This window comes from Sceloporus undulatus, chromosome 3 (genome assembly GCF_019175285.1).
Source record: "Sceloporus undulatus isolate JIND9_A2432 ecotype Alabama chromosome 3, SceUnd_v1.1, whole genome shotgun sequence".
NCBI classification, from domain to species: Eukaryota; Metazoa; Chordata; class Lepidosauria; order Squamata; family Phrynosomatidae; genus Sceloporus; species Sceloporus undulatus.
Genome location: NC_056524.1, coordinates 5,212,534 through 5,225,005, shown reverse-complemented (window position 1 = coordinate 5,225,005; position 12,472 = coordinate 5,212,534). Strand labels below are relative to the sequence as shown.

Genomic DNA, 12,472 nt, shown 5'->3' with positions numbered 1-12,472 from the left:
CCCTAGATTGGGAGAAAGGCAGGATATCAAATAATGATATTATTATTATTATTATTATTATTAATAATAATAATAAAATTTTATTTCTATCCCGCCTCTCCAATAAGATCGAGGCAGCTTACAATGATAATAAAATGCATACAGTGTAAAAATAAATCCCACTGCCCCCTCTTTCCTTAAACAAACAATGTAATAATTTCAACATAACAATAATAAAATATAGTTTAGGTTATTAAAACAATCAGAGACAGGAAAATAGGGCATCTTGGGGTAATCATTAGGACGGTCCATATCAGTGGCGTCAGCGAGTGAATAATTCAGGGAAGGGAAGGAGATACGGCCCTTCAATCATCATCATCTTCATCAAGGTATCCTTGCTTGGATGCGCTTGGGATTTGCTCTATGGCCAACACTTGGAAATGATTTGTACAGAGCAGAGGGAAACTCAAGAGCTCTCCAAGGGCAACATAAGAAGTGGAGGGGAGAGAGCTGAGGCTGGCTGGCGGCCTCGGGCGGCAGGGAGGCTGGGGACGGCAGGAGGTTGGGCCAGGGCTGTTCCTTGGAGGGAGTGCCGGCCTTTGCCTTCCCCGCCTTCGGAGGCGGCTGCGCTTGCTGCAGAGCCCACTGCTACTGGGTAGACCGGGACCTCCCTCTGTATCCCTCGTTGGCTAGGCAGGATTCGGGGTTCTGCGGTCTTGGCTCCGCTGGAAGGCGTCCGCCTGGAGTCCCCAAGGTCCTGGGTTCGAGTCCCCCGAGGCACCACCCTCTCAAGACAGGTAAGGCTCTAGTCTCTCCGCCTTAGATCGACTACTATTGGCATGGGATGGGCCTGATGAAAAGAGGGGGGGGGTGTTACCGTTGTATCTGTTCTGTTCTAAGTACAGTACTGCACTCCTGGGGATGATGAGAACTAGAGTAGAGGAGCCCTGGGGGTCTCACTTGCAAGGCAGTTGCTTGTGGTGGGTGGCAGGACAAGGCAGGACTGGTATGGATCTGGGGTGGTGGTGGTGTGTGTGCTGTTCTGTTCCCAGTACTGCACTCCTGGGGATGATGGGAATTGGAGTAGAGGAGCCCGGGAGGGGGCACCCAGTTGCAGAGGGCAGATGGGTTTGCTTGTAGCAGGTGGTCTACAAGGCAGTAGCTCCTGCGTGTAAAGGTTGGTGTGCTGGACTGTGGAAACCCAAGTCACACTCTCTTAGCCTCAGAGGAGACAATCCTCCGCCAGGGAGACTACCAGCCACAGTGGGTACAACCACTGAGTTGGCATGGCATGGATCTAGGGAGGGGGGTACTGGCACTCTTGGGAATGATGGGAACTTGAGTAGAGGAACCCTGGTTGGGTCTCTCTTACAAGGGAGGGGTGAGTTGCAGAGAGCAAAGGGCTTGATAGTTCCTCCAGAGAGGCAGATGGAGCAGATGGTTTTACAAGGCCCCACACTGGTGGGGAAGATGGGCATTGGAGTAGAGGACCAATGGGGGTTCATCTCCCCTGCAAGGGAAGGATGGACCCAAAGAGCGGATGGGTTTGCTTGTGAAGAGCCCCTCTGAAGAGGTAGATAGGCTAGATAGTAAATGATTTACAAGGTCGTAGCCTACGGGTGGTGTAGTGGTTTAAGCGTTGGACCAGGTTTGAATCCCACTGGATGTAAGTCACACTCTCTCAGCCTCAGAGGAGAAAATTCTCCGCCTGGGAGACTGCCGGCCAGAGTGGACAAGACTGACCACAATTGATCTGGTATGCACTCCTGGGGATGATGAGAATTAGAGTAGAGGAGCCCTGGGGGTCTCACTTGCAGAAGGCAAGCTTTGGTGTCATGGCCACTTCCTCCCACACTACAGTCTTGTGGAAGATGGGCATTGGAGTAGAGGACCCCTAGGGGTCTCCCCTACAAAAGAGCGGTGTGCCCAGAGAGCTGATGGGTTTGCTTGTGAGCCCCTCCAGAGAGATAGATGGCTGGTTAACAAGGCAGTAGCCCCCCAGACCCATGGGTGTTGTAGTGGTTTCAGTTTTGGACTCGGGAATCAAACCCTGGTCTTCCAGAGTCATAGTCCAACACTCAAACCACTATGCCACACTGTCTTGAGCATGATAGGGACCTGGTGAGTTTGAGGCTTGGTGTGATGGCCAATTCCCTGTACTGCATTCTTGTGGAACATGGGCATTGGAGTAGAGTAGTAGGGCACACCCGGCTGCAGAGAGCGGATGGGTTTGCTTGTGAAGCTCCATTCAGAGGGGCAGATGGGGCCTAGTGATGCCCAAACTCTGGCCTTCCAGGTGTTTTGGACTTGCATCCCCAGAATCCCAGACTATTGGCCAAGATGGCTGAGGCTTCTGGGAGCTGGAGTCCAAAACACCTGGAGAACCACAGATTTGGAATCACTGGGTCACTGTGCAAAGCAGTTACATCTAGGTAGGCTTTGCTTCCTTAGAGCTTTTGAAATGAGAGATTGGATGGATTGGATGGATCCGTGTCAGGCATAATTCTTGCATTGGATTAGATGACCCTGGGGGATCCCTTCCAGCTCTATGATTCTGTATGTATTTTCACACACACACACACACACACACACACACACACACACACACATATATATATATATCTGGCTCAGAGAATGATAGGATACCACAGTGGTGCATTGAAGAAGGATGTAGTTATAGAAAAATACAAAAATCTGATGCAAACAAGGAATGTTTCTTGATTTTGGTTACTTTACTAGCTGAATTTGTCTGATTTTTTTTAAAAAAGTTATTAAACAACTTTTAAAAACAAACCAACCTACAAGAATTTTTTTTTAAAAAAGTCCTATTATAACTTTGTTATGAAACCTCTACTTGTTTTTCATGGATTTTCCATCACTTCTTTATAAAGCTTAACTTCCAGTGCTAACAATATTTAGTGTTGAAATAACTAATTTTATCAAACTGTTCTTAAACTACTTTAAAAATAATGTAGCCTAATTCTGAATTATATGAATGGATTAATAATTGTCATAATTATGTACTATAATTATGTATTACCTATTACATATTATAATAAAAATAAACATATTCATCATAACTACTAATACTACAAATTACATATTATATAATCCATCAATTAATAAAAACCACCAAATGTTATCATTATACCCCAATTATCACATATAATTTATTATCTGTTCCCAGTCTCTTACATATCTTCCTAGTCTTGTTTCATAAGGCAAGTCAATTTATCCAATTCTGCCATTTCTACTGCCGTTCTTCTGTTGACACACAAGACTTCCAAACAGTCTGAGATCCTTTACTGTACAAAAGTGGCTGGACCAAACATCTGGTTCATTATAAGGCAAGTTCCTATGGGATATTAGAAGTAACTTCTTGACGGTGAGAGTGGTTCCACAATTGACACAATTGCCTAAAGAGCAGTGGGTTTCCTTCTCTGGACTTCTTCCGAAAGATGCTGGACAGCTCCCTTCTGGGGATGCTGGAGATCCTGGACTGAGCAGAAGGCTGGACTACATGGCCCATGAAGCACCTTCCAACCTGATGATGCTTGATTCTCCGATTCTATGCTCCGTTTAATGGGTTTGTTGATTAAATTGACTTTGAATGACATTTTGTCAACTGCCTTGAGTGCTTTTTGTTCTGGTTTCTGTTAAAAGGCAATATTCTGTTGCTGTGGCCAACAACATTTCTGGCTTATGGGATCCCTAAGGCGGACCCATCCTGGGATTTTCTTGGCAAGGTTTTTTCAGAGGGGGCTTGCCATTACTGCCCTCCGAGGCTGAGAGTGTGTGACTTGCCCAAAGGTCACCCAGTGGGTTTACGCGGCTCAGCTAGGATTCGAACTCCGGGCTCCAGAGTCATAGTCCAACGCCCAAACCGCAACACCACACTGGCTCCTAAAAGGCAAGATAGAGAAGCCTAAATAAATTGTTAAATTTAATACACTTTAATTAAAAGTCATTGGTGTTGGATGGCTCACGGCTGCAGTATTGGAGGAGAGAGGGCTTGATTCATTTTCCTGTGTTTTTTTTCTCCAAGCTTGGGAGCCAACATTGTTGAATGTTGGACTACAATACCAAGACCAAGGTTCGAATCTCTGCTCTGCCATGTAAGTCACACTCTCTCAGCCTGATAGGAAGGCAAAGGCAACCAATTCTGCTAAGAAAACCTCATGATAGGTTTGCCTTAGGGTTGCCTTAAGTCGGAAATGACTTGAAGGCACACAAAAATTTTCCAAGCTTAGATGATCCTTGCACCTCTCATCCTGCAAAGCTGCCTTTGGCTAGCATTGATGGGAGAAAAGAGAGCTAGGTCTATTATGGCTTTACTTGTATTGTAACCTTTTCTGTGATTTCTTGGGGGTTTGAAATGGGTCAAGCATTCTTTGTTGTGAAGTCGAAGGCCTTCATGGCCAGCATCCATAGTTTTCTATGGGTTTTTGGACTATGTGGCCATGTTCTAGAAGAGTTTATTCCTGACATTTCACCAGCATCTGTGGATGGCATCTTCAGAGAATGCTGGCATGGGAGAGATGCCAGCATTCTCTGAAGATGCCCACCACAAATGCTGACAAAACATCAGGAATAAACTTTTCTAGAACATGGCCACATAGCCAAAAAAAAAACCACACAAAACTAAGCAAATAAAATTTGAAAGAGAGACTAGAGGGGCTGTTGCTATTATCCATGAAAGTTATATGGAGCTTTTAAGTTCAACAACCGGATACCTCTGAAAAACTGTAGCTGGGGGACAGACCAGAGGGAAAACTAGTTGCTTTCATGCCTTCCCTTGTGCTTCCCAGCAAACACAACCTTGGATTGGTGAAAGCTTGGGTCTGATCAAACAGGTGTCTTTATACACTGCATAATATTGACACATGATAATGTTTGCAGTACCCCCTGGGGATCAGTGAGACTTAACCCCCCCAGTGCCATTGCATGTAGTTTTAGTTAGAAAAAGAAACCAGCAAATCCTCTTGTGGGATGGCAACCAGGGAATACCAACAGGAACTTTTAATAAAGGCGTCCAGACAGAAGATTTTCAAGAGGATCTGGCCGGGTGGGTTTTATCAGATTTCCTCTTATCAGATTTCCTTGTGCGGTGCCTCAGTCCTCCATTGCTCTTTCAGCCAAAAGCTTTTAAACCTTGAGCTTGGGGTTGGAGGATTTTGCAACTGGGAACAAAGCTGATCTATTTGGTCAATGCAAGGGCTCCTGGATTTTGTCTTTGTGATGCATTCCAGTGGCAGAATGTGCAAGTTTCTACTTGTTGGATTTGGGCTAGACAGTTTAGAAATCCATGGCTAAAGTTTAGAAATCCATTGCTAAAGTCTCAGTCTCCGGCCTGAGAAAGAGTCCTCACTACACTATTACACGGCAGTTTGATCCCACTTTAACTTTTCTGGCTCTGTTGTACTGTGGGATCCTGGGATTTTTCGTTTGACAGAGGACTTAGAATTCTCAGCTAGAGAAGTCAAGTCCATCTCCATCACCACAGCAGTAGAGGTCTCTAGGAGAGAATTCCAAAGACCTCATCAAACTGCAAATCCCAGGATTACATAGGGAGCCCTGGTGCCCTCAAGTCAATCTCGACTCATGGCGATCCTGTGGATGAGACATCTCCAAGACCCTCTGTCCTCCACTGCTCTTCTCAGGTCCTGCAACTCCATAAAACCCATGACCTCCATCTGGCATGTGGCCTTCCTCTCTTCTTTCTTCTCTCTGCCTTTCCCAGCATTATTGTCTTTTCCACTGAGTCCTTCCTTCTCATGATGTGTCCGAAGTATCACAGCCTCAGTTTGGTCATCTTGGCTTCTTCCAGGGAGGCTTCCAGCTTGATCTGCTCTAGGACCCATTTGTTTGTCCTTTTGGCTGTCCAAGGGATCCTCAGCACTCTTCTCCAGCACCACAGCTCCATTGAATGGCTCTTCTTCCTCTCTTCTTTCTCGACTGTCCAGCACTCACATCCATCCATGGTAATAGGCAATACAGTGGCTTGTATGATTCTAACTTTTGTGCTCAGTTGTACATCTTTGCATTTTAGGATCTTTTCTAGTTCTTTCATAGCCGCCCTCCCCATTCTTAATCTTCTTCTGATTTCCTAGCGGCAGTCCCCCATTTCTATCAATGTTTGATCCCAGGTATGGGAATTCTTTTACTGTTCTTTTTCTTCATTGTCTAGGTTGACCTTGTGAAGGTCCTTAGTGGTCATTATTGTTGTTTGCTTTATGTTCAACATTAAGCCGGCCTTTGCACATTCTTCTTTGATCTTCGGGGGAGAAGTTCACAGATTTACAGTGGAAATGCAAAACATTGTATAATAACAAATCCTATTGAAATGAATGACTTCTTGTAGAAGTTGACCATAGAGTAGTACTTCGTAGACATAGCACCTCCTCTGGGCATTTCTAGGTCCTCCAGCACAACTCTATGGTCAACTTCTGCCAGAAGTATACCATAGAATCACACTGGAGGACCTAGAAAATGCCTAGAGAAAACTTTGGACATGGACTGGAGAGCCAGCCTGGTGTAGTGATTTGAGTGTTAAACTGTGACTCTGGAGAACAGGGTTCGAATCCTCGCTCAGCCATGAAGCCCACTGGGTGACCCTGAGTAAGTCACACTCTCTCAGCCTTAGAGGATGGCAACAACAAACCTCCTCCTAAGAAACATGCCAAGAAAATCCTGTAACAGGTTCACTTCAGGGATGTCATAAGTTGGAAACAACTTGAAGGCCCACAGCAACAACTGAAATTGTGGGTACCAGAACCACAGTTACAGGGTTTGTACTGTACAGACCTAAATCCTATGTTTACTACTGACTACAGCAGAGCTATTGAATCAGTTGAATTTACTTACCTTTTGACTCACCACTCAATAGTGGATTGAATGGGTTTACTCTAGCTGAAACTAACCCACAGGATTTGAGCATTTCCTTTAAGATTTAAAAGCAAAGCAGTGCAAACCCTATTGAAATGAATTACTTCCAGCTGAAGTCGACCACAGAGTTGTACTGGAGGACCTAGAGATTCCTAGAGAGAACACCTCTCTAGGCATTTCTAGGTCCTCCAGTGCAATGCTGTGGTTAGCTTCTGCCAGAAGCGTACCATAGAATCACACTGGAGGACCTAAAACATGCCTAGAAGGAACATATTTTTGGGGACGTGGGTATGTGAAATCGCAGGTATCAGTCCTGCAGATATGGAGTTCATACTGTACAGACTGAAATCCTATTGAAACTACTGACTAATGTAGAGTTAATGAATCAACTGGATTTACTTACCTGTTGACTCACAATTAACAATGGATTGATGGGTTTACTTTAGTTGAAACTATTCCACATGATCCAGGATTTCCTTCAAGATTTAAAAGTAAATCAGTGCATAGTAATACATATGATTCCATTACAGTAATTTAGTGACAGTAATTGAGATAAAAGACGCAGCAGTTAAATAACTTCCAGTGAATGACAGTTTATCGCTGAAACAGCCAATCATTTAATGCACAAGATTATAAATTACAATTGTTAAATAGTAACCGTGACAAACATGGTATAAATGTAAAGCCATAAATTATTCCATGGTTCTCTAACTCATTTGCCATCAGATCCGCATCAATCAACTGCTGCGCCATCTTTAAACTTAATTACTTGACCAGGAGGCTATTATTCACAAATCATGAAAACTCATTGAATGAGATTGTTCAACGGAATTGCGTATAAATATTGTTGAAAAGGAGGCATCTGGAGGGCCTGGATTCCTGAGCTGTATTGGACAATGAAGGAGGTTTGTTTACTCAAGTGTTGTGTGTTGGTTAATCCTAATTGACCGGAGAGAGAAACACGCAAGACCTTTCCGTTCCAAAAGCCTTGAGATGTACACAATGGCAGCTTCAGTTTCTTTGGATGCCGTTCAGAGTCAGGAATCACAAAAAAATAAGTTGAGAAGGCTTTTACTTTTGGATGTTTTGCTGGTGCTAATGTGTGTGGGGCGGGTGGGAGATAGTTTCCATTCAGATCTTTTTATCTTCATTGCTGTTTGTTCCAGGGCAAGTGAACAAAGGTGAATGATCTCGGGCACATCTTTCCAGTGAGAATGATGTCCCAGAAAAAACTTTTTATAACTGCTTTGCCCGGCCCAGAGCCCTCTTGATGGACTGGATTGCAACTCCCATCATCCCAGCCAGGCTGGCTGGGGTAATGGGAGTTGCAATCAGGAGGGCTCTGGGCTGACGGAAAGGCTGTTTTTCCTTTTGAAAGAGCTCCTTGAAATCTCCCCTCTTTTCTGAAAAATGTTTCATTTTTCTGGTGTGGTGTTTTTAAGACAGAATTTAATGTCTGAGGTTTCTTACAGGGATTTGAAGGGATGCCATATACAAGATGGGGCCAGTTTGGTCTCTGCGTCTCCAGAGACTAAGACACAAACCAATGGATTCAAACTACAAGAAAAAAAGATTCCACCTAAGATGAAGTCGAAGGCTTCCATGGCTGGCATCCATAGTTTTTTGTGGGTGTTTCAGGCTGTGTGGCCATGTTCTAGAAGAGTTATTCCCGACGTTTCAGCAGCATCCCTGAAGATGCCAGCCACAAATGGTGGCGAAACGTCAGGAAGAAACACTTCTAGAACATGGCCACAGAGCCCAAAAAATCCACAAAAAACTATTCCACCTAAACTTTAGCAATAACTTTTTTTTACTGTAAGAGCTGTTTGACAGTGGAATAGACTGCCTCAGAGGATGGCAGACTCCCTTTCTTTTGAGGTCTTTGAACAAAGGACATCTTTCTAGACTGCTTTGCTTGTGTCTTCCAACATAGCAGGGAGTTGGACTGGATGATTCTTGTGTGCTCTCTTCCAACTCTGAGATTCTATGTTTCTTGCAGATAGATATCTGCTTTTGGAAGTGTGTGCAGTTTGGTATATATGACACATGGTGTAGGTTGTTCCTAATATCCTCCTCCTCTTTTTAGAAGTTGGGAGAGACCCCCAAGGGCCATCCAATCCAACCCCATTCTGCCATGCAGGAAGACACAGTCAAAGCACTCTGACAGATGGCCATCCAGCCTCTGTTTTAAAACCTCCAAAGAAGGAGACTCCACTGTGCTCCAAAGCAGTGCAGTCCATGATTGAATGGCTCTTACTATCATGAAGTTCTTCTTAATATTTAGATGAAATCTATTTTCCTTTAATTTGAATCTTCAACTTCCTGTTCCAGGTTTAGTGGAAAGTGCTGAATGGATGGGAAAGAGGGGAAATTCACTTTCTTGCCTGTCCAGCAGACCTGCCTACAAGCACACTTAGTGATATCCCACTTTGAGGTGGCATCTGGTGGGGTCCCTTCCCCTGCATCCCCTGCCCAATGATGTCCCTGGGGCTGTTCAAACCGCAAGCACCATCGCATTGCATTCCTAGGGAAACCTGGATTTGCACTCTCTTTCTAAAGGTAAGGTCTGCATCCGCACTGCAGAAATAATCCAGGTTGACACCACTTTAACTGTCACGGCTCAATGCTATGGCATTCTGAAAATTGTAGTTTTTAGTGTTCACTCTGTATAATGGGACTTGAGCGCCCACAGTTTTTGGTGTCCACAGAGGATGCTGGAACTAAAACCCAGAAAATATGAAGGGCCCCACTGTACAATGGAATTCTGGGATTTGTAGTTTGTTGGGGCACCAGAGCGCTCTGCCAGGAAAGAATAAATTTCTCACAAAATGACAATTCCCAAAATTCCATAGCATTGAGCCATGGCAATTAAAAGTGGTGTCAACCTGGATTAGTTCTGCAGTGTGGATACAGCTGAGGACAGCCAGTAGCAGCCAGCATTTGCAGACGCATCTCTAAAGAGAACTCTGCTGAACTGGGTGGGCAGTTGAGGTGGATGGAAGGTGCCTCCAGCGGAGTGCAATGATTAAAGCCCACAAAAAACTAAAAATTAAGAAGATCCTTTGTCGTCGCAACTGGTGCTTGGCAATGTATACCAACAGCAATAGCTTTTATACTTCTATACTGCTTAATAGTGAACTCAGCACTCTCTAAGTGGTTTGTAATCTGTAAACCAGTGATTCCCAAATGCTGGTCCTCCAGGTGTTTAGGACTTCAGCTCCCAGAAGCCTCAATCATCTTAGTCAATGGTCTAGGATTCTGGGAGTCCAAAACACCTGGAAGACCAGAGTTTGAGAATCTGCCTCCAACAAGCTGGGTACTCATTTACTGACCTACAAAAGGATGGAAGGCTGAGTCAGCCTTGGAGTCCTGGGATCGAACTCACAACCTTGTGGCTACAGGACTGGCATTTAGCCACTGCGCCACCAGACCAATAGAATCATAGAGTTGGAAGGGAATATCTGCAGGGGTATCTAGTCCAGCCCCATGTTATACACAATTACAGAACTCCTGAGAGATTCCCATTCCCATTCTGTTTAAAAGACCAAAGGAGGAGAGTCCACCTCCCTCCAAGGTAGTCTTTTCCACCATCAAGCAGCTTTTATGCTCAGGAAGCTCTTCCAAACATTCAGATGGATTCTCTTTTCTTGTAATTTGAATCAGTTGGTTTGTCTTCTAGTTTCTAGAGCAGCAGAGAACAAGCTTGCTCCATCTTCTGCATGACATCCCTTCAGATATTTGAGGATGGCTATCAGGTCACACCCAGCTCCTAGGCCATTCTTTATAGGGCTTGGTTTCCAAACCCTTTGTTGCTGTTGTGTGCCTTCAAGTTGTTTCTGACTTAGGGCAACCTTAAGAAAGCCTAAGAAACCTCTCATGGGGTTTTCTAGGACTGAGAATGTATGACTCACCTAGGGTCACCAAGTGGTTTCCATGGCAGAGCAGAGAATCAAACCCTGGTCTCTAAAGTCACAGTCAAACCACTACACCCTGCTGGTTCATTTACGCCCAAACAAGTGGCTCAGACTCTTTACTCTGTACCTTTCTTTAGATCCATTCCAACTTGATAATATCTTTCTTGAACGGTGGTGCTCAGAAATAGAAGCAGAACAGAGTGCTGCTATTTCTTTCCTCAGTCTAGACACCCGTTGATGCAGCTTAGAATTGCATTGGCTTTTTTTGGCTCATAGTGACTGAGATCCTATAACATGGATTCTAGGTTTGCTGGCTGTTGTGATATTAATTGCTTTTGGAGTAGAAAATCAAGGCAGGGATAGGGCTCATACATTATGCTTGTGTAGTGTAAATCCACACATAATTATACAGTGGCTGTGCTATACCACCCTTCTGCTGAATACCAACTTTGGGTAACTGACATAGTATCTTTAGATTTTTTGTGGGTTTTTCAGGCTGTGTAGCCATGTCCTAGAAGAGTCTGTTTCTGATGTTTGGCAGCATCTGTGGCTGGCATTTCAGAGAATCCTGGCATGGAAGTGAGTGGGATTTATATATACTGGGTGACCCTGGGCAGGGAAGAGTGATTTCCATGTTAATCTGTGTATTGTTCTGCGTTGAATGGCAAGGCCTCCGGGTGTGAGGATGTGCAAAGAGCATTTGTGTCTGTTTAATTAGAGATTCATTGTTTGCTGGGAAAACCTCTGACCCTGGGTGCATTTGCTGGGTCTTGATGTTGCTGTTTTTCAGGACTGGTAGCCAAACTTTGTTTACTTTCAGGGTTTCTTTTTTCCTGTTGAGGTTGTCCAGATGTTTATGGATTTCAGTGGCTTCCCTATACATTCTGACCTGGTAGTTGTTGGCATGGTCTGGAATTTCAGTGTTTTCAAGCAGCATTTTATGCCCAGAATGGTTTATAATGTGTTCTGTTACTGCTGATTTTTCCAACTGACCCAATTTGCAGTGTCTCTTGATTTGTGTTTGTACATTACATTTGGTGGTCCCTATGTCATTGTATCTGCCTCTATGCTTGCTTCTTGTCTCCTTGTGCAATAGAGAATGCACTGTGGCTGCTTCTGCCATCCAGAGAACTCAGTATCACATCGAAGATACTGGCGAATTGCTTTGCACAATCTAAGAATGTGCAACTACATGGCTGGAATCATGCTGGTTAGGTCCAACCAGCGGTGGCTTGTGGCCCCAAGGTTAGTGGGGTGATGAATCCATGCCAAGTTTTGGCTAGCTTTAAAGGAGCCGTTCAGGGTTATGGACTTATTTAGGAATAGTGTTCTTGACCTAGGAAAGCTCATAGGATCATAGAGTTAGAGAGGCCCCAAGGGCCGTCTAGTACAACCCCATTCTGCCATGCAGGAACACAGAACCAAAGCGCTCCCAACAGATGGCCATTTAGACTCTGTTTAAAAACCACCACACTCCAAAGCAACATGTTCTACTGTCAGGAAGTTTTTCCTAATGTTTATGTGGAAACTCTTTTCCTGTAGTTTGCATCCATTGCTGCATGTCCTACTCTATGGAGCAGCAGAAAACTAGCTTGCTCCATCCAGAGAGCAATGGATTCAAGGTACCGGAAAAGACTTTCCACTTAAATGTTAGGAAGAACATTCTGATGGTAAGAGCTGTTTAACAGTGGGAT

At 44.4% G+C, this 12,472-nt stretch overlaps 1 protein-coding gene across 4 annotated transcripts in view; it reads left to right on the top strand.

The window, feature by feature from the left end:
* Positions 1-427: 427 nt before the first annotated feature.
* The window catches only part of P2RY6 (pyrimidinergic receptor P2Y6), an 82,906-nt gene continuing 70,861 nt past the window's right edge, over positions 428-12,472 (top strand). For 2 of the 4 annotated variants that reach the window (XR_006102950.1, XR_006102951.1), the window contains exon 1: positions 428-776. The gene's annotated coding sequence lies outside the window, so the exon portion shown is untranslated. The remainder of the gene's footprint in view (positions 777-12,472) is intronic. The other 2 variants (XM_042458308.1, XM_042458311.1) reach the window with 1 other exon arrangement.